Genomic DNA, 22,863 nt, shown 5'->3' on the forward strand with positions numbered 1-22,863 from the left:
ATTCAAATTCAATCCTTTAAACCACTTTGCAACTGAAAATCATGGGGCTTTCATGTTTTTTCTTCCCCCCCCCCATAATATTGTCCTCTTTGGGCCAACAAGAGCAATGACCAAAGTCATCGATCTCCAGGATTTTCTTCCAAGTAAGTTTCGATGTGCAGGTGGGATGATGACAACCACGCCATGATTGCCACCTCAATAACAGAAATCTGTCAGAAACGTTCGGGATGTGCATAAACACAAGACTTAAGCTGATAAGCTAGAAGTATGCTCGAGACATAGTGCTTTACTATCTATATGTATTTGCTGATTTATTCCTCATAACAGCTGCATGAGGCAGGCTATGTATTATTATAACCATCTTGGAGTCAGGAACTGAGATCCGTCTGGAAAGATCACTCTGCTTGCTGAAGAACACACAGCTAGTAAGTGGAGGATCTAAGGTTTTCCATCTAAGGCAGGTGACATCTTAGAGCAACTGTTCTCAGCAAATATGAGGTCAGGCTTCTCATAATAGCAATTAGATTAGCTTTCCCCCCACCCCCGACAGTGGGGGCACAAGAATGTATTACAAACTCTAAAGAAAGTGTTCAAAGATTTAAGTCTCTTAAAGTTTACATATTGGGCTTCTTATTTGTTTAAAGCAAACCAAAGGGAAATTGACCCTTGTATTACTGCGAACTCCTTTTGATATAAATAGACAATTTAGCAGATGTCTGGGCCTCCGTTTGGTTATCTTGAAATAATTATTGGAAAGATCTGCAGCTACGCCTATCTTCTGAAAATATTGGGATATATGTGCAGTGAACACAGATATAAAACATCCATATGTATATGAACCTACATGGGATAGATCTTCAAACACATTTTTAACACATGTAGTTTTATTTGTGTCTATGTTTCTACACGGACATTATCTTTGGAAAGGCAAAGAAATCAGCCCTATTAAATAGGAAGACCAAATGTGTGCTTGATCCTCATGGAGCATGAAATTAGACTCCATCTATGTCCAGAGGGAAAAACCTCACTAAACAAGTATAAGAGTTGATTTTTTTCTTTTCTAGCAGTTCTTTATCTCTTCTCCTATTTTAAGGACAGTTAGCACCACTGAACAATTACTTAGGAGGTACAATACAGAGCTTTGAGTGTAGCTCTTTATACACTTATCAAATGAGTATTATAATTTGCTATAATTCTCCCTCCTGATTACATACAGTAGCTATTTCATTCTCTAAATAATATCTTATACATTTTTTTTAGAAGTTGGTTAAATTGCTTAGGAGAATATTAGGCTCAGTTTCTTTGAAGGGTAATACAGTGGGAGTGACTGTATAATTATCTCTACCGGGCTCGCACCCACTATACAATGTCGTCTGCTACATCGACTGCTTTCCTGTTGAGAACTCCAGTTAACCCTACTAACTCACACACAGGAAAATGAGGCAGGCAGATTTTATTTTTAACTTGGGACTGGGAGAATAAGAGAAAGAAATACTAAGATTGATCAAATCTGGTGCATTTGCAATTTTTTATTTTAAGCTGTTGTAGATCTATGTGCTACCAAATAGGTACAGTAATTTAGGCATGACAGCTACTTGTGTACTAGTGTCCTATCTGAGAAGCTCTGCCTGAGACCAATTGTCCTCTAAGCCACTCCACAGCTGCGCTCTTTGATGCCTGGCAATTACTACTCTATTCTGGATGGGGAGTTTTATTATATTTCAAATTGATGGGGATTTTATTCTCAAAATGCTAAGCATTCCAAATGCTTCATACACACAAGATTTTTACAAATAATCCCATGGCTTCCAGCAGAAAGACGTTTAACACAAGTCTTTCAAAATAAATGCATCAGGATTTCTAGAAGAATCCCATTTTCCAGTGTCATTCAATTATGTGTCTATTTATATGTCTGTCTCTCCAAAGGACAGATGGAGAATTCAAGGGTGGGGTTCTGGGGCATCTTACTCATGTTCACATGACCAGTGACTGACACGGGGCCTGGCACTTGAACCCTTCTCTGCCCCAAATTATGAATAGAGAACAGGTATTAGAAATTAGAAGTTCAAACTGTTTTATACTCCTAAATTAGTGAATTAGGCTCTCAGATTGCTACTATTCAAAAGAAACTGTCACTAAACTGTAGTCATATTCATTTAAAGACATTACCACTAAAGTCGATTAGAGGTTACCCTATGGTTGGAGGTGAGAACAGAGATTGACTACAAATAGGTATGAGATTTCTTTTTGGAGTGAAAGAAATGTTCTAAACTTAGATCAGGGTAATGGTTATAAAATCACTGAATCAGTGAGTTGCAATGAAACAAAACAAGACCCTTTGCCCAAAATCTCTCTTCACAAACACAATTACTGTTAGTATTTTTGATTGTGCATTCAGTCATCAATTCAAATATTTAGATTTGGAGGTAGACAGACCGTGTTAGCTAAAATGCCAGCGCTGCACCTTGCTAATCCAGCAAGTTATACCTCTCTGGGTCACAATCTCATCTGTAAAATGGAGGGAAATGGCAGGTTACCTCATTGGGTTGCGATGAGCATCAAATAGTGACAGTAAGTTTTCAATGCCTTTTGGTTATCATCCCACGTGTTTTATTTAATTATAATTTCTTAATATTGAAAATAATCAGCCATCGCTGCAAAGGGTAACTGACAGGTATAATTCTTGTAAAACCCTAGCTAGATAAGAACTACCCTAAACAATACAGTGACTTACTTCTGAGTTTCATTCACAATCCAGGGCTCCTCCAATTGAATTATATCCAGAGTTATTCTAAAGCACACTTTTTTTTTTTTTTTTTTAAGATTATTTATTTGAGAGAAAGAGAGAGCTGGAGGAGGGGCAGAAGGAGAGAATCTTTTTTTTTTTTTTAAAGATTTTATTTATTTGACAGAGAGAGACACAGTGAGAGAGGGAACACAAGCAGGGGCAGAGGGAGAGGGAGAACAGGCCTCCCACGGAGCAGGGAGCCTGACGCGGGGCTCGATCCCAGGACCCCGGGACCATGACCCGAGCTGAAGGCAGACACTTAACGACTGAGCCACCCAGGCGCCCCAGGAGAGAATCTTCACACAGACTCCCTGCTGAGTGCAGAGCCCTACACAGGGCTCAATCCTGGGACCCTGAGAATATGACCTGAGCCAAAATCAACAGTCAGACACTTAATCAACTGAGCCATTCAGGAGCCCACGAAGTAAACTTCTAATTTCTTTTCTAAAACCTTCAATGCTCCAGTCTTCTCCCAAAATGCTGCCCCTAAGAACCCCAGCTGCCAACAGGATGAAGAGTCCAATGTACAAATTCATTGCATTGCACAGAATCCATTTATAAGCTGCCCTTCCAATCCTCACCAATGTACTATTTTGACAATATTCTTTCTCTGCTCCACATACCTCATTCTCCAAGTACTTCAAATTCCTTGCCAAGCTGAAAACACCATTCTTTTACACATTTATTTTTGTGATTGCAGTTCCTTTTGCCTGGACTACCTGTAGTGTGTCTCAAAAAATTCTTGGATATCCTTTGTGACCTAACTCAAACGTCACATTCTTTAGTTAGCTTCATCCTTCTCTATAGCCTTGTAGTAAGATATACACACCTCTATGAAAGCACACATTGACAGACTCTGCCCTTCCGGGCCCGTAGAAACTGTCCTTCCACACTGCCCCCTCCCATGCTCTAACCTACTGAACTATTGTGGTTAACTTATGTTAAACCTCTGCACCTTGGCACATTTTCTTTCCTCTTCCAGAAGCCCCTTCCCTCCCCGCCTCCCCTGCTTATTTTCCCTGTGCCATCAACCTAGCAAACTCCCATAGGTTTCTCAGGCCTCTGTTTAGAGATGACCACATCTCAGAAACATCTATAGGTCTACCAAGACTAGGTTTTCATTATCTGCCCCATGTGTTCCCAGAGCACCCTTCGATGATCCTGAATATTGGCCTCTAACACCATATGGAAAATAGTCTGTGGAGGGACATTCTGTGAGAGGCTAGGCTTTATAGAACTGTTGTCGGTCTCTGTAACTCCAGCACCTAGAAAGTCCGTGGTACACGGCAGATGCTCAATGCATATTTGTTGAGTAAATGTACTGATTATCTCCTTTAGAAATAATTTCAGGGACACCTGGGTGGCTCAGTCGGTTAAGCGTCTGCCTTCGGCTCAGGGCATGATCCTGGGGTCCTGGGATCAAGTCCCGCATTGGGCTCCCTGCTCATTGGGGAGCCTGCTTCCCCCTCTCCCTCTCCCTCTGCGTGCTGCTCCCCCTTGCTTGTGCTCTCTCTGATAAATAAATAAATAAATAAATAAATAAATAAATAATCTTAAAAAAAATAATTTCAGTCTGGGAATTACATGGTAAATGAATTATAACTAAAAAAAAATCTGTTAAAAATAAAAATCTGAGTTACCGATCTATGTTTTTTCACTGTAGCTTCACATCCCAGTTGCTGGACAAAGGTCTTACGTGCTTGCATCCTTATTATGGAGCCTGGCACACATAAGACGCTCCATTATATTTGCTGAGATTTCATAAAAGTGAAGTATTATGCCAGATTCTAAGCCATTGAACACTTTCTACAAACGATCAATTTATATGATGCTCCTCAGTAGGTAAATTGATAGTGATATCATAAATCACAAAGCTGGAAAATTCATTTATTTCAACATCCACATTTTATAAATTAAAAAAATTGGGCTCAGTAAAAGAAGTAAATTACACATGATCATGCAAATAGGATCCCAAAAGAATACCTCCTCCCAAATCAATATCATTAAAGGTGTCCAACTTAGAAAGATTTATGTTATACCTGAAGCCAGATTTAGAGTTATGAGTATGGACTGTGCAAGCACCAAATAGTAAAAATAAAAGTAGGAAATAAATTTGGAAATAAATAAATCACTCACACACACACACACACACACACATATATCTATATGATTAGATTAAACAGGTGTTGCTAATCATGAAAAGAGGAATAAACAAACACTTGGCTTGACATGAGTCATTATTTGATGGGCTATTTCAGGACAGAATTGATATTTCTAAATGGTTGATACCACAAGAGGCTATACCAAAGAACCACAGAAGTGGAAAATAATCACTAATGATTTCTTTTATGGAACAATTCCATAGACTATGACGAGTTCCCACTTAAGGATTCATAGTATTGGAAATTTCCACTTGGACAATTTTAAGCTTTTAAAAACCCTCCAAAATTGACACCTAGGAGTAAGTATGTGACTCAACTAAATATCACTAGCACTGTATGATATTAGAAAATTTACTAGGGAAAATCATTCCATATCTGTTTTTTCAGCATACTCATCTAGAAAAGAAAAAAAAAAAAAAAAAGGCCATGTGCTCACATATCTCTTCAGAATGCAAGAACTTCGATAGAGTACCCCAAAGCACAAGCTTATGAGGTATGGTAAAGAATACCCAAATTCCTTGCTCCTCAGAGATAAAACTCAGCATATACAGTCTGAAGCCTAAAATCCCAACTATCTATTTCCTATCATAGGACTGAAGGCCCATCCAGGCTCACTCTAGTTCCTTAAAAGATCCAAGCTCCTTCCTAAGCATGCATTGTTCTGCAAATGATCATTCTCAATTTGATACCAAGGTGTCACTTCAGGTGTCAGCTCCTCTGAGAAGCACTACCGGACCCTCCCGGTAAACATCACTCCAGATAACTCCCCCTCTACACCTTTTATCCTATATGACTATCTGAATTTGTTTACTGGCTTATTTTTTTTTATGATAGTTATTGACTCACTAAATATTTATTGTGATCATCTTGTACAAAATACTCTTGCTTTTTATATCTTGGTATTCACTGCTCCAAGCACCATGATAACACACACAAGCTAAGCAGATAATACATGTTTATGGAATAAATGTTTAAATAAATGAAAATAAAATGGCTTACTAGGTAGTAGCCAAAAAGAGTGAAGAAGAAGCATATTAAATAGGATAGGGTAGGATAGGATAGGATGTTTACTAGCTTATTGTTTATGTCTTTACATTCCCTTAGCTTCTGCTCCAGCATTTATGGTCAGCCAGAGAAAGAAGCTCATCTGCCTTAGTTATCCTTTAATCCTAGTACCCAAAGTTCATACAACATAGTAGGACTCAGGTGTGATGAATGAAGAATGCAACAACCTGAGTTTATAACCTAGATCTGTTACTTACCAGTTGCAAGGTCACTGGTAAATCTTCCAGGCCCTGTTTACTTGAATAAAGACCAGGAATCATAAATATATCTGTCTCATACTGCAGAACTCCCTAATATTAGGAGCAAATACCTTATGAACCACAAATATGGTTTTCAGACAATGATAACAGTATCACTCTAGAAGACCTTTTGTATGCCAGGCTCTGTTCTAAAAAGCACTTTACACAGGCACTATGATGCCTTTGACTATATGATGCACTATTAGGTTTTTACCACTAATATAGAAATAATTGGTGCCGGTGAATCTCTAACATGATGATTTCTCAACATACCAATTATAAGATGTGCTTCAATCTCAAAGAAATTAATGAAAAAAAAATTACTTCATAGAATAGAATACAGTTTTATACATTCAATACTCCTCTAACAATCCTATGAGATAGGTCCGATTGCCATCATTATTTTACAGATGTGGAAACTGAGGCACAGAGAGGTTAAGTTACTTATTCAAGATTATAGGAGTTTTAATGATAACAAGGAAAGATGAACAGGGACTCAAAAAGCTCTATAGTTTCAACTCTCCATAAAGTATCAAGAGTTAGGTTCACTTCTCTAAATGATACAACTGAACCAGGAAATTCTCCTCCCTGAAGTGAATGGTACTCTGACTTCTAATAATGCTCATGGCAAAGTATTATGAAAATAACAGTAGAAAGAGAGCAGTTTTAGATACTGAACTTCCAGTTTTCTCAATCTGCATCCTCTTTGCAATTATATAACTCAGTTTTTACCAGACCAACTTGCACTCATTTAGATTTTGCTTTTAACTTTTCTCAATCCTTTCATTTATCTGTTTTCTGTATTCATAAAGACACTGAAAGCGATTCTGGAAATGATCATCTATTTGTGTTTAGATCTACTTTCTGCCCTTCTCCACTCCCCACTCTCCTTGGTCTGAGCTTACTAGGCATTAAATAAATGTTGCTAACTAAAAGCAAAAATGAGATCTGATTTGGCATCATATCCCATGGCATGAAATTAAAACAACAACAACAACAACAACAAACCCACAACTCAAGCATATATTATCGTTAGCTTCCCAAATATGATTAGTGGCAATCTTGGTGTAAGTTACATAAGCAGAGAGCATAGCTTTTCGAGCCCAAGCAGAAAAATCCAGGGATGTAGTATGTATGGTGGTGGGGGGGAGAGAGCTGAAACACATACATGACTTTCAGAGATGTGACTGTGATGTGACCCAAACCCGATTATTGAATAGCTAATAAAGCTAATATAGGAAATAGGACACAGATTTAAAAGCACAGTCACCATCAATGTTCAATTCTAAAACAACATTCTTATACATACAAAACACCTCAAACACAGATAAGTTGTTTGGGGTGTCCTGATCCTCCATATGAAAGTCAAGACATGTGATATTCCAAACCTCCCGTGAAAGTCTAACATGCTTACTATTAGGAAAAGCAATCAAGACATAAATCCCTTATAATCATGTAAGGGAAGACTGAAAAGAAACACAATTCTATCAGCTTTTAATTGTTCATCAGAGATCTTGGCTACTTGAGAAATTACTGAGAATATAAAAAACCTTATTAATCCATTTGCAATCATATGAAAATTTCTACTAACTACACTATAGCTGTTCTCTCTTTCCGGACCTGGCTGAGCAGGAGGCGCCATCACGGGAGTCGACATCCGCCACAACAAGAACCGAAAGGTTCGGCGCAAGGAGCCCGAGAGCCAGAACATCTACCTGAGACTGCTGGTCAAGCTATACAGGTTTCGGGCCAGACGAACCAACTCTACCTTCAACCAAGTCGTGTTGAAGAGATTGTTCATGAGTCGCACCAACTGGCCACCTCTGTCCCTTTCCCGGATGATCCGGAAGATGAAGCTGCCTGGCCGGGAGAACAAAACAGCTGTGGCTGTAGGGACCATAACCGATGACGTGCGTGTCCAGGAGGTGCCCAAACTGAGGTGTGCGCACTGTGTGTGAGCAGCCGTGCCCAGAGCCGCATCCTCAAGGCTGGAGGCAAGATCCTCACCTTCGACCAGTTGGCCCAAGACTCCCCCAAGGGCTGTGGCACCGTCTTGCTCTTTGGTCCATGCAAGGGCCGAGAGGTGTACAGGCACTTCGGCAAGGCCCCGGGAACCCCGCACAGCCACACCAAACCCTGCGTGAGATCCAAGGGCCGGAAGTTCGAGCACGCCAGAGGCCGCAGGGCCAGCCGAGGCTACAAAAACTAACCCCAGATCCTGCCTTGTTATTAAAGATTTTGAATGCTGAAGAAAAAAAAAAAAAAAAAAAGCTTCCTTTCTCACATACAGGGTAAGAACTGTTCCAAAATTGCTTTGTTTCTAAATCCTGCTTGTCAGTATATAATCCCCCACCCACACCACCTCTTAGTAGCAGGTAGACTTGCGTAGAAATGACTTGCATATTTCTGGCCAACAGCTTTGCCCACATCTGCAAAAGTTTGGAAGTGTGTGAGTAAAGGAAGATCCATACATTTTCCAATAATACATGTTAATAAAAATAACCTTGACGCATAGTAAAAGTCCCTTCTGAGTCATCAAATATTGAATGCTTTCAGTTATTTTAATATGAAATGTGTTTTATCCTATTTGGTTCTTCAAATTCTTTCTCCACAATGCATGAGACACAGTATGTACTTGACCACGTATTTATGAACAAACAAAAATCGTGTTCAGGGTTTTAAGAAAACTATTAGAAATACTAGCTTTGAATGGACATAAATAGAATAAAACCTTTTAAAAGCCCTAATAATATCCCACAATTGCTTTCTAATGGGCTCATTGCTGTATTCATTCTGTTTACCAGAAGTTTGTAAAGCATGATGCATGTGTGTATAATGCTAATTCATCCCTTGTAAGGGATGTTGGCATTTGAAGTGATGCTTACTTGGACAGGAGCTTACTTGCCCTCTATGCATAGGTGTGTTTGTGTATGAAGGGGCATCAGTGAGGAACCTGACATTTCCTGTGTGGTACAAGCAACGTGGAAGTGTCAAAGGAGCCCGTTTCTCCTGCAAGGATTTTACCATATGAGCTCTGACAAAATCTCTTTGGCTGTTTTATAATCTGTAAAAAAGGCAAGTACAAAAAGTTGTTCTTATATACCTTAAAGAGTCATTAAGATGTGAACATTACTTGAAATATAGATCTTTACTAATGACAGTAATTTCCTTCATTAATTGTCTCTTATGGGAAATTTTCCATGGTACGTGCTAACTAAATTTCACTCAGACTACACATCAGAAAGGATTCCTCTGAATGTCTGGAGCAGCCAAAATGATGATTTCACAAAATCATTTAAAAGCTGTCACAGTAGGTACATCTTACTGCAGATAAGGAAACGCGGTTGTGATACGAAACTGACACTGGAGACAAGCCCACGCAAGCGTTCGTATAAATCTGAACACTAGGTGTAATCAGATGGTCCACACTGTCTTTCAGTCAACACAAACCAGGTGAGAGTCCTATCCAACAGTAGAGTGGATTTGTTATTCTTCTGAAACTAGAGTGAAAACTAAATACTGGGGGAACATGGATCTAGAGCCAAGGAAAAGGCGGTAGGAAAATGTGAGGAACGTGCCTCTACATTACAGAATTTTTTAACTTGGAAACATCAGGGGAGAAATCCCATCTAAGATATTCAGTTCACCCTGACTTCCTAATCCCTCCTTCCTTCCAACTTCCCTGACCGTGCATGTCCACTCAGCAATCCCCACCACCCAGTGACATTCCAGACCTCCCCCCTCCACATATCGCCACACTAGCTCAGAATATGTTCTTTTAGTCACTTGCCTTTAGCCAGCTGCACTCTCTTTGCCTTTATAAAACATCCACTCATTCCACCTTTACCTCGTCCCTAAAGCCCTATTTGGTCCCCCACCCCAGCCCTATACCACGCTGGAGGCTAGACCCACAAATTACTACCTTGAATGCCGCTGTCATTAAATGCAGGGGAGACGTTCACTCTCTGCTCTGGAGTTTTCCATGGGGAGGGACCTTCCATGGAGAAACATTCATAACATGTCTCTGCCTCATACATTCTTCTCCTGATGAAAAGCTTACTGAGGAGTCAGTCCAGTGACTTAGCAGACTGCCGACTTTGAGGACAGCAACAGGACATGTATGGTTCGGCCCCTTCCAAGTTCCACTCAGAACAGCTGCCTGCAAGAGCATGCTTTCCTCTGCTTTTTCAGACTCCATATTGTTTGGGGGTGGGGCAGGCCCACCTCAGGAGAAGCCTGCAGCGGACCTGTGCTGACCACTCTCAGGAGGGCAAATCTGTCTGTTCAGAGGTAAGACAGTTATTTCTCTTGACCTAAAGCTAATGAAGTCAGCCAAGGTGGTTTTATCAGTCCCAACACTGACAGTTTGGTTTCCATCTATCTGCCTCCTCTCTTTCTCATTGGCTTCTGAGCAAGGATAGAAAGGAGGGACTCTGTTTATTGTGTCCCAAGAATGCTCACCTAGCCTTTCAGCTGACCTTTATCTTGAAGTCACTCGCTATCTTGTTTGTTTGTTTGTTTGTTTGTTTTGGGTAGCTCTGGGGTTGTACCTATTCTTGCAAAAGCCAAGACACAGTACAGACCTGATCATCAAATTTCCAGGGGGCTTCAGTGTGGCACCACCATACCTTTGCATGAACCCGTTCAGTGCATATCCGAAAGGGTCCATCTACACTAACTTGGCTTCACACTCTCTCAGGACCTCTCCTGCACATCTAACTTCCCTTCCTTCTTTTGAGAAGAGCAAGGTTATGTAGCATACATTTTCTCCTATTCAGTAACCTGCTTCTGTTAATGGACTCTTCTCTGTGCAGGAACAGAGGAAGAGATGCCCCATCCCTGTGTTATGCAAATCTTCCCATTTGTGTTCTTGCTCCCATCGCTCCCACCCCGTTCCCTTGTTCACGTCCTTCTCCACACTCACTAGTATCTTCCATGGCTCCCACTCCACATGAGCCTTCTCTTCTGCATCTGAACACAGGTCTCATTTTGGTTTGGGGGTAGTGGGAAGTTAGCTTTAGTTCTCTGAAGATAGCTTTTTCCTTTTTTATAGCAAATTTCTTGAGAAGATGGAAAGAGTAAAGCCTAGAGATGAGAGCAAAACTCAAAAAAAGTTCCACTGTTGCTTAGAACCACGTCAGAACCAGAATCTACATCTTCGGAGCTTTTGGAGCATGTGGACTTGAATGCTACCTCCTGAAAACCTTCTGTGTGGCTAACTTAAAAACCCACTGTGATGGAGGAGGACATAGAAGGTTGAGTCTCTACCATATCCACAGTTCTGTTCAAGGTTAAGAGCTTCAAAAAGTTGTTTGTTTTTAAGAAATACATTTCCCACAGCTTTGTAACAGGTAACTGGCCACAACTAATTAGATGAAGAGACTGAACCCAAACCATCAACATAAGATAGGTTGGAGGAAGAATTCCTTCCCAATTTGTACTGGAGAAGAACCAGCTACAATAATGGACCTTATTGTTTCAAACATGTGAGGGCAAGGCACAGCTGGCTGGCAGCACAGGGAGTAAGGAGTGGAAACAAGAGACACACAGAGTAGCAGGAAGCAGCTGAGACAGGAGACGGCATTAGCGAGGGAACATCATGGTGTCCTGTCCAGAAGAAAGCTACACAGCACCACTGACAGGAGCAGCAACAGGAAGACAGAAAGAAAAACTGAGAGAAGCTAAGCCATAGGAATGGAGACCCCTGTTCAAGGAAACACTGGGGCTTTACTTTGAGGGGATGGCAAAATCAGCTACTGTTGTGTCCTCAGTGATAATCCAGGTTTCCACATGGCTTTGTTGTCTGGCTGATGACACGGTAAAGTCAACTGAGGTAACACTGAGCACGCCTTGGCTTCCTGCAACCTGAAAGAGCCTAATTACAACAGAACCGAGGAACCGTTTCTTTATTTTAAAGGAAGTTGGACAAACATGATTCTGACCACATTGGCATATCATGGTTTAAAAAATAACGAAGCCTTTTTATATAATGAAAAGGAAAATGGAAGGAAGGGGAAAGAGAGAGTTTACTGTGCATGTCTGCTTGCAATCTTGTAACACCAAATAAACCATTCAGGTTAGCTCTCTTCTCTTCCATGGCCCATTTTCAGGTTTTAGTCCCTTTTAATTATGTCTAGTCCAAGGCAGCTCGGAAAGGTGGCAAGAGCAAGAGGCTTGGGAGTAGAATTAACTCTCTGGACCTTTAGATCATATAAGCAGTACAGAAGGTTGAATCATATATTTTTCAAGCCTGATTATGCAAAACACTTGTTTCTTAACAAAGAATAAGATAAAGGTATTTTGCAGTTCATTGCACCATTTGCATTTTTAATTACGGCAGACATCTTTATTGTATTAAATACCTTATTCTAGCTGAGTGAAGAGTGTGGCTGTTTTAAGTGAACAAAAGTGTCACAAGAATACCTTACTCTTCCTCCACGGCGAGCACCTGTATCCAAACCATAGGGCCGTGGAAAACAAACTCCCCAACATTTACTCTCCTGGCCACAAGTACCTATTTAGAGAAGTGTCTGCATTGGTCTGAACAACACATCCCCAAGCAATGAAGTGGAAGCTCAGGTCGATAACATGAGCTACAATGCAGACTCTAACATTTGGGGATGGTGGTTGAAACTTACTTATAAACCTCAAAAAAAACAAGCAGTTATGGGGCACCTGGGTGGCTCAGCCTGTTAAGCGTCTGCCTTTGGTTCAGGTCATGATCTCAGGGTCCTGGGATCGAGCCCCACATAGGGCTCCCCACTCAGCAGGGAGTCTGCTTCTCCCTCTCCCTCTGCCCCCCTGCTTGTACTCACTCTCTCAAATAAATAAATGCAGTCTTTTTTTTTTTTTTAAAGATTTTATTTATTTATTTGACAGAGAAAGACACAGCGAGAGAGGGAACACAAACGGGGAGTGGGAGAGGGAGAAGCAGTCTCCCCGCCGAGCAGGGAGCCCGATGTGGGACTCGATCCCGGGACTCCAGGATCATGACCTGAGCCGAAGGCAGTCGCTTAACCAACTGAGCCACCCAGGCGCCCATAAATGCAGTCTTTGAAAAAACAAAACAAAACAAAAAACCCAAGCAGTTCCAGTTCTGGATGTCTAGTTCTAGATTCCAAAAAACACAAAGACACCCATGTAAGAAGCTCATCTTAATATTTATAATAAAGAAATGCCACCCCTTAATGCCCATCAGTAGAAGAAGCAAATGATGGTACACTCAAACTATGAAGCAGGGGACAGGTGTTAAAAACAATATGGCATATCCCTGCTTACTGGCATGAAAAGACCTAGAAGCAAAGAACAAACTGGAGATACTATCATAACATTTATTTTTAAAATAAATGTTAGCTACAGAGTCATACCCATAGCCATAGCCATGTGTATTTATGTATTGTTAAAAGATTGCAAAGATGCCTGACAAACAGACGATACTGATTATGAAAAATGTATGGAGTTGGGGGAGAGTACACAGAAGTAATCAATAGAGTAATCCGAGGGAATGCTTTTAAGTTCTATTCTACATACTTCTGATTGCTGGAATATGTTGTGATGAGAATTTATTCACATACTCCATACATATATATGTTTTGGTAAAGTTAAGGAACAGGATGTCTTCAAAGTACTGCACACATGTGACTGGTGGGCCAGCACTGCTCAGTGGAGGGATCCCTGGATTCAAAATCAAAAGGACCAAGAATGAGACCCAGTTCTGCCACTTTAGAAGTAGGATTTGGGGCAATGCACTCAACATCGTGTGTAATACTGGGACAACAGTTTCTGGCCAAGCAAACTCACAGCACAGACTCGATGTGAAGGTAGAATAAGATGAGCACAAATCCATTCTACAAGCCACCAACACTCTACACATCTCAACTACAACTACCACCATTGTCTGTATTAATTCGACCTCTTAAATTTCCCTGAAGAGAAATAGCTTAGTTTGTGATAACAGATAATTTGTTTTAAACTCCTCCATTTGAACCACATCACCTCATCCTGTCTCCTTTCACTGAGGTCTGGAATTAAAACAAACATCAAATGAGGCCGTAGGATTTTATTTTATCTGTCACATACTGCTGTCATTAAACACACTTGAGATGAGTGGGTTTAGTTCAAATAAAACTGCTTCTTTCCCAAACTCAACAAACATGAAGCAGAGAGAAAAGGAAGCCTGCACTTGAATCGTGTTCAGAAGCCCTGCACGTTACATTTCAAGGAGATCCATCTGGCAGGCTGACGCAGTAATAAGTTCTTTTAATTGTCAGGTCACTTAGATTACAGATCCAGGCTGTCAATTTTCCCACTGCAGTTTTTTTGTTATTGGTAGCTCCTTTAATTTTTTTTTTTTTTTTCCTCTAGTTATTCTCAATGAGAAAAACTACCTTCTTCCCCAGGAAGGTAAGGAGGCAGCAATTCAATGCAACAAGCATTTACTACTGAGCACCAACTATGGGGGAACTGGGCTTGCTGTTAGCAATTCAAGAGAGAATATATAAAAATCCCCATCTTGCCAGATGTCACAGGCAACAGGGGCAATAAACTCTTACAACCCCAAATGACACTCATAATGGGATCAAAGTTTCTGGTACACCTGATGTGCCCCATCTTTTTAAAGGAATTCCTTCTCAGATGTACAAATCTACTTAATCCTGGCAGTTTAGCTGCTTGAGGAAGTAAAAACAGCAACATTGAGGAGACGGTAGAAAGGGGCATGGATGTGTCTGCGTGCGCACATGCCCAGTACGTACTGCGGCGATCCTCCAACCTAAGCTCAGACTGCCCTTCCACACAGTCTCGCTTCCACCTGCTCGCCTCCATGCACTGTAGCTTCTTGGTGGTGCCCCATTCTCACCAGAATGTGTACTTTCAAGCTGCTATATCGCTACTCAGTTTCCTTTTCTGGATGTTTCCCTCCTCCAAACTTCTATTATACTTTCATTATATTGCACATAGTCAGTGTTCAATAACTAGGAAGGAGAGCAACACGCTGGAGGATTTACCAAACACTGGAGTTGAAAAGAACCTGAGAAATGATCTAGTTTGGTCCTTCATAAAAGATGAGCTAGATGTTCAGAGAAGCGTAGGGGTCTTCTGAAGTCAAATAACTAGTGGAAGAGGTGGGTTTGGAATCCACTCTTCTGACTTGCCCAGTGCTTTGTCTACAGCATGCTGTTCCCTTACATTTTTGAGGAGTGACAGGGACATGTACTGACAAGCTCAATGGATTAGTAAGTATAGACAGCATTCCATTAAAAGGAAGGAAAAAAAAATCAAGGGTGCTTATTAAAACAAGCGTACTTTTTTTTACGGTGACTGCTCCCTGAGACAATGTCCAAGACATTGTACATTCAGGTACCAAGAGCACCTCTCTTGCCCACCGCGGTGAAAAAATGTGTACTATGAAACTCTGAAGAAGCCAATGGCAACAGTGAATTTCTACTCTGAGTAAAATGCTCTTGGAGCTTAAGAAGGCATTTAAGGTTGGGAATATATTAGAAAGGGAGGCAAATGCAGATCCTATAGGCTTAAGAAAATGCTTCCCAGTCTCATTTCATTCTCCTGCAAGAAAAGACAGATTTGCTTAGGGACTAAGGGGCACACAGACACCCTAACTCAGGCTGGAAGTCCCACTGACACTCAGAACAAAGGCCAGGGCGTTAGAAAAGGCTGCTGCAGGAAATCAGCCTATGCGGCACTATTACTATAGGACTCCAGAGCACATCATTTCTTTTTCTTTTTTTAACATGTACTTATTTATTTGAGAGAGAGACACACACCCACACGCACGCACACACGCACGTGGGGGGAGGGGCAGAGGGAGAGGGAGAGAATCTCAAGCAGACTCCCCACTGAGCAAGTAGCTGGAAGTAGGGCTGCATCTCACAACCCTAAGATCACAACCTGAGCCAAAATCAAGAGTCAGATGCTTAACCAGCTGAACCAGTCAGATGCCCCCGTAGCACATCATTTCATCTATCAGCCTGTTTCCTCATCTCTAAAATGTACATAAGAATCCCCATCTTTAGGACTTACTATGAGATTTCAATACTAATGAATAAAGGAAGAAACTCTGTAAATATTAAGATATTAAGTGAAAGTACTGAATTGTCATTATCAAGAAAGAACATCAGCCTTCTAAAGGCCTCTAGATCTACCAGGCTCAGAAATCTTACCTGTTTACTACTGCAGGGGTAACAGTGGGACTGTATAAACTTTGAATCACAGAAAAGGAAGAAAACAGAAATGGTGTCCTCAATACTTGAGTATCCAATAAACTAAGGGGTAAGTGAATGAACTTGAACAATCCATGTGGCTCTAGAGAGACCTAAGGGATAGAACTGCCATTTCAATATAGAGAAGGAAATGACCTGGCATTGGTCGACGAGCAGCTAATTCTGAGAGTTAGGACTGGAATCCAGCTCCTTGGGAGCCCACATTCCATTCGTAGGAGACTATGAAACAAGAGAAGCCTAAGAAACACACAGAGAAATGGACAACCCAGCACTGCAGAGATTGCTGGGTAGGGATTTGAGGCCTCATTAAACTGGAAGGGATCCTCCGGGATGACTGCAGGCCATCTTCCTCTCCTTATCAGAGCAGTGGAAGACCCTTTGGGGGTAGCACAGCACAGAGAAAAACCAGGTGAAGAAAGACACCTCAGGCCACCTACAGGAGGGGAAGTAAAGCTGCACCTACTCAGGGTCAGTTCCTGAGTTGAAGGTCATCTATGCATTCTCTCTCTTAATTCTAGCCATGTCATAATGTAAACATAATTATTCCTCTCTTACCATTGAGGAAATTAGGATCTACAGAAGTCAAGCATCCCTCCAGCATTCACAGAGCTCCTGAGTGGTAGATGGAGACTCCAGGTCCCAAACAGCAGAGTGCAAGCATGAGCTCATTCTCCTGGGCCAGATGAACGCCCGCACCAGCCCCGGCCAGTAGATGGTAAGGGGCTCAGATGCTGGACGCAGGAGGTCAGTGGATCCTGCTACGTGTGCAGCTTGCATTCAAAGGGGAAAGTGGTTTGGGGGACAGTGTGACATTCACATTTTCTGAAGTGAGTCGATATGAGGTAAGTGTTATTATTTTTTCTGATGCAAAATTGGGGGATTCTGGATACCTTTTTCAAAGTGCAAATATTTCTCTTTGTGGCAATGACATGGCAAAAGAATAATAAAATATGCATAAGTATAAATATAACTGGAGTGGGTGAGGAGTCAGAATAGCTGAACAAAGAGGCTAATAAGCAGCTTTGTTTCCTAGTTCCGAGTGAAATAGTTGATTCTGTGAACACAGAAATACAAGAATGAAAACAACAGTCTCATTGGTTTTCCCTACTAGACACAACTCTACGTACTTCAGCTCCAGCCTTCATCTAACTGAAGCTCTTATTATACCATCATCCTTAACTCATAAAAATCAAATTGTATTACTCCGTTATCATAATGTTCTAAGTCTTTCTCGCTTGGTGCATATTTCACATATCATTTTATACTCTAATGAGATCCTGAATAGGTTACATTACATATACATCTGATAGAATATTTAGGACTCAATTTTCACCATCATTGAACAGCTTTATGCAATTCATATATTCAAAAGTGTGTGAATAATCAGGTACTTGTGATCATGATGGTGGGCCAATTAAGAGCTGAAGGTTGGGCCATATGTCTTCACAAGGAATTACTTCTCAGTCCCAGCCTAGAATTCTGGGCTGGAAGAAGCACTGGAAATTATATTCCTCCAGCTCTTGCACGTGACATTTGGGGAGACTAAGGCCCAGACAGGAACAGGGACATGTTGAAGGACACATAGCTAGACAGAGGCAGAGCACGTACTAGAATCCAGATTTTGTTTCCTGATCTCTATAATACCTTCTTTGTCTCCCATCTGAGACAAAGTCAAGATCCTTGTTTTATCAATAACTCCTCTTTTTCCCCATGAATTCAGAACAGAACAAAGGCACTGCTACTCTGAGAAAAAGCAGAGTCATATACACAGGTCTCCCCGTAGACAGAAAGTTAATCAAACGTAATCAGTGTGACCCAGTATACTTTAGATCATTACATTCATTTTTGACCTTTGGAGAACCTATGGTTTTATTTTGCTTTTATTTAGAACAGCAAGTGGGAGGTAAAAAATGTCAAAATAACTATGGCTTAGCAGTTCTCGTAATTCTATTCACTGAATTGTTTTAAAGATTGTTGAGGGTTTGATTTTTTTCCCCCAATTGTCTTCACTTGTTCAGCAAACATTCGTTGAGTGCCTAACCCGTATCAAGTCCGAATGTGTTAAATACAATGAAAAATCCAGAAACAGAGGCGCAACACACACACACACACACACACACACACTCCCCACAATTTACAAGTTTCCTGTCTTATCAGAGGAGGGAAATGTACACAGCTGACCTTCACCGTCATAGAGTACAGAACGTGACAAGTGCCCGAAGAAATGTGTACATCAAGTCCAGTGGGGAGGGAGGCAAGTTCCAAGGACGAGAGTGGCAGATAGATAGTGATGAGACATTATAGGAAGCTGTAGACCAAGAGCTAGAAATGACAGAGTCCACTGAAAATGTGTGCAGTAGGAGAGATTAGGAACTCAGTAAACTGTAGCACAGTCAGGTGTAAAGATGAGGTATGGAGATAGTTTTTCATCCTGGTGTGTTTAGTACATAAAAGTTTACCCCAAATTAGGAATCCGTTTAAGAGAAAGGCTTGTGTTTCTACAGAAGAACAAAAGAACTAAGAAGCAGAAAAGGAACTTACTGGCCAGTACTGGAGAAGATATTTTGTCTGAGTGTCTATGTGGGAGTAAACAAGCATGTGTACACACACACTTGGTTTGCTCTCTGCTCAAGAATATTGATGGGGGTGGGGAGGGTGCCTAGGTGGTTCAGTGGTTAAGTGTCTTGACCCTTGATTTTGGCTCAGGTCATGATCTCAGGGTCTTGAGATCGAGCCCCGCAAAGGGCTTCATGCTCAGCAGGGAGTCTGCTTGAGATTCTCTCTCCTTCTCCCTCTGTCTCTCCCCCCGACGCTCTCTCTCTCAAATAAAATAAATAAATCTTTTTTAAAAAAAAAAAAAGAATATTGATGGGGATGAAGCACTACACTTGTTATGATGAGCACCGGGTATTGTACAGAAGTGTTGAATGCCTAATTATACACCTCAAACGAATATTACACTAACTGGAATTTAAGTAAAAACTTTAAAAAAGAATATTGATGGGGCACCTGGGCGGCACAGTCGGTGAAGCATCCGACTCTTGGTTTTGGCTCAGGTCGTGACCTCAGGGTCCTGGACTGAGCCCTACATCATGTTTCAAGTTTCTCTCTCCCTCTCCCTCTGCCTCACCCCACCCCCACTCTCTCCCTCTCTCTCTGTCAAATAAATAAAGCCTTTAAAAAAGAATATTGATGGGCGCCTGGGTGGCTCAGTTGGTTAAGCGACTGTCTTCGGCTCAGGTCATGATCCTGGAGTCCCGGGATCAAGTCCCGCATCGGGCTCTCTGCTCGGCAGGGAGTCTGCTTCTCCCTCTGACCCTCCTCCCTCTCATGCTGTCTCTCATTCTCTCTGTCTCAAATAAATAAATAAAATCTTAAAAAAAAAAAAAAAGAATATTGATAATATCCGTTCTTTACTGGACTGTGGGATCTTGCACAAGCGAGTTCACTTTTCTGTGCCTGTTTGATAGCTTCTGCCACGAAGTACCGAAATTGGGCTCTTCTCATGGGCTCTGTTGTTCTGCTTATTGCATAATTACAAGCAGACAAGAGAACACCAGAACACCATGAGCACAGTTCCACACACCTGAATCAATTATGGCCCGAGCAACAATAAGAAGACTTCTAAAATCTCTGCCTTCCCCCAAGGTTCTTCTCGACTCTTATCCTCATTCAGATAGTCAAGTTAGCCACGGTTGTGTCATGGGGCATAAGCCACACAGTGCTCTGAGGAAGGACAGGTCAGTGGGAAGTATGGTTACAGCCTTCTCAGGAGGAACACAGCAAACTGAGAAGCTGAAGATACTGCCTTTTCCACTGAGAGGACAGCTATGTGAGAAGGCCAAGAAACACCTGTCGCCATTTTCTGACCTGAGAAAGCATGGCACAGGAATTGGAGGAGACATTTGCTCGTGGTAGCTCACTCTGTCGAGAGACACAGCTCCTAAAATCCACCACCCATTGCTGGAGTTGTTGCTGACCACACTCCTCCTGGCCCAGTGTTGATTTAGATGTAAAAACCTGCCTCAAGAATCCAACAACCGTGGTTTTTATTCCATTTCCCATGAGCAACTGCCCCATACCTACCAACCAAATGTCATTTCTAGCTTGGATTGTCCCTGGAGCCTACAGTCTGCCCTCACAAAGCTGCCAGAGTGATCCTTGAAGTCTGATCACATGACACCAAATGTCCCCATCTCCCTTGGAGTAAGAGTCAACGTGCTTCCAACAGCCTGCAAGCTCCTATGTGATGAGCAGGGGCACAATGTGTCCCTGACCCCATCTTTTCTCACTCCCCGAAGATCACTCCAGCTCCAGCTCCCTTGGCCACTTTACTTTTTCTCAAACAGGCCAGTTGCCAGCCTGGCTCCTCTCCCAAGCCTTCCACACGTGTGCTCTTCTCTGTCCAAAACATGCTTCCCTCTGTCCCAAATATCTGCAGGGCTCACTCCCTTGCCTACTTGAGATTTCTGCTCAAATATCACCCACTCATCAGGCCTTCTCTACCTACTCTATGCCAAATAGCAAGTGTTACTGCACTCTCACCAAAGTATTTCCTCTCTCTGTTTATCTTACTTTTCTCTACAGCACTTTACTTCATCAGACTTAATATATACTTGCTTATCTGCTTCTTATTCCTCTCCCCAGAGGAATATGAACTGTTTAAGGAAATACATTTTCTTTTATTCAAAGCAGCACCTTCACCTTCTACAAGAGAGCTTGCCATTCAACAGGTGCTCACAAAATATTTGTCATAATACAATAATTCCCCCCTTATTCATGGGGGATACATTCCAAGACCCCCAGTAGATGCCTGATACTGTGATAATACCGAACAGTCTATATACCATGTTTTTTTTCCTATTTACACATACCTATGACAAAGTTTAATTTACAAATGAGGCACAGTAAGAGATTAGCAATATGATAACAATATACTCCAACAAAAGTTATGGGAAGGAGGTCTCTCTCTTTCTCTCCCAAAATACCTTATTGGACTGTACTCACCCTTCTTCTTGTGATGCCGTGTGAGGATAAAATGTCTATTTGATGACTGAAGTGAGGTGCCTCATGGGCATTGTGATGGAATGTTGGGACACGACTGACCTAACAATAGGCCAGAAGGATGATCATCAGCTTCTGGACCCAGGCTGACCACAGGTCACTGAAATTGCAGAAAGCACAACCATGGATAAGTGGGGAGGGGGGGCGGGGAGGGGACTGCTGTATTAAATATGTGCTTTCTCTGGTCACCCTTACTGGAGTTCTAGAAGTAAGATTCAACTTGAAGAATCCAGAAGAATAGCGTAAAAGTGTGAAATGTAACGCAGCAGTGTAAGCACTTGTAAATGTGGCTTGTTGATTTAGAATCAAAGTAAAATATTATACATCACCATCGATTTGGACTGTGAGTCACAGACTGTCAAAAGTGGGAGGAAGCTGTGCTGGCCTAGGATGTAACTGGGAGCCAGGTGATGCTGGCCCCAGGCCTGGCAGTGCCGCTGACCTACTGCACGACCTTGGACAAGCAGCCTCATCCCTACCGATGTTCCTCGTCATCCAAAGAAAGAGTGCTTCACCTCCAATCTCCAACGTGCGTTGGTATGAATTCAACTACCACTCATTCACAAGATACTCTTTCTGAGTTTACATAGAGGAGATCAATTCACTCCTGTCAACTCTACGTACAAGTTAGGAAAGAAGTCACATTTGAAATTGTGTGCCCTTTTCTATAAAATTATGCCACATCATTGACATCTAAAGTGGGAGATAGAAGATTCTTCCTCACTATGCACCACAGTGGGTGTTAGAGATTATCAACTACAGCAGAGAAGTAACAATTCAGGACACTAAACTCTTCCAGAAACACACGTGCACATATGCACACACACAAAATTCATGCCCATGCACACACACGAAATTCACACCGAGAAAAACAATTTGCAGTTTTCCTTCAAATGGACTCATTTCCCATCTTGGTATGCAGTCTCACATGTGCAGGAAATGTGTTTTCTCCTAAGTAGCAGAGACGACCTTTAAAAATACACCCCCTCTTTATTCCCCAGCCTGCAATCCCATGAAGATCAAAGCCAGTTTGCTATTCTGCATTCACATTTCTGTGATCAGATATAATGTGAGCCCCTCGATTCTCTCTTTACCTAAGTGACTCATTTGGTAGAAGCTCGGGCATCGAACACTGCTCTGACAACCCTCTCCTTTGAGGCTGACTCCACGTTGGTGGTGTTACAAGCCAATATCCTGTCTAGCTGCTTCCCTCTGCAACACAACAGTGTAATTGGAACTGACTGAACAATAAATCTCAATTTCCCTTTTCCATCAGGAGAATCTCTCAATTTACTAGGCTTCCTCTA

General features: G+C 41.7%; 1 protein-coding gene and 1 pseudogene across 2 annotated transcripts in view; one reads left to right on the plus strand and one right to left on the minus strand.

The window, feature by feature from the left end:
• LOC110582716 (LIM domain containing preferred translocation partner in lipoma) overlaps window positions 1–22,863 on the minus strand; it is a 424,119-nt gene that overhangs the window by 275,480 nt on the left and 125,776 nt on the right. The window lies entirely within an intron of this gene.
• Window positions 107–8,500, plus strand: LOC110582434 (annotated as a pseudogene).

The sequence above is a fragment of the Neomonachus schauinslandi genome, chromosome 1 (assembly GCF_002201575.2).
Source record: "Neomonachus schauinslandi chromosome 1, ASM220157v2, whole genome shotgun sequence".
Lineage (NCBI taxonomy): Eukaryota > Metazoa > Chordata > Mammalia > Carnivora > Phocidae > Neomonachus > Neomonachus schauinslandi.